Raw genomic sequence first — 390 nt, forward strand, 5'->3', positions numbered from 1 at the left:
GTATCCCAACTCCTCCCAGAGACCCCCCTTCAATACCCACAATATCTTTTTTGTCATATTTTTTAAAATTTATAAAATATTATAACAATGAAAATAAGTATTATAAAAGTTGTTTGATATAAAACAGCAATCAATTTAACAGACTTATGTAGATGCTCATCTACAGCAATAGTGAAAATACATTTTTCTCAATATAAATTTTTTATTAGATATTTTCTTTATTTACATGTAAATTTCTCCATTCCCAGTTTCCCCTCCAAAAAACAAACAAACAAACAAACAAAAATAACAAAAACAAACCCCTGTTGCCTCCCCCCTCCCGATGCCTGCCACCCCACCCTCTCTCACTTATTGGCCCTGGCATTCCCCTACACTGGGGCACAGAACCTT

General features: G+C 34.6%; 1 protein-coding gene across 2 annotated transcripts in view; it reads right to left on the reverse strand.

Moving 5' to 3' along the window:
* The window catches only part of Tex55 (testis expressed 55), a 22,878-nt gene that overhangs the window by 14,012 nt on the left and 8,476 nt on the right, over window positions 1-390 (reverse strand). The window lies entirely within an intron of this gene.

The sequence above is a fragment of the Mastomys coucha genome, unplaced genomic scaffold (assembly GCF_008632895.1).
Source record: "Mastomys coucha isolate ucsf_1 unplaced genomic scaffold, UCSF_Mcou_1 pScaffold12, whole genome shotgun sequence".
Lineage (NCBI taxonomy): Eukaryota > Metazoa > Chordata > Mammalia > Rodentia > Muridae > Mastomys > Mastomys coucha.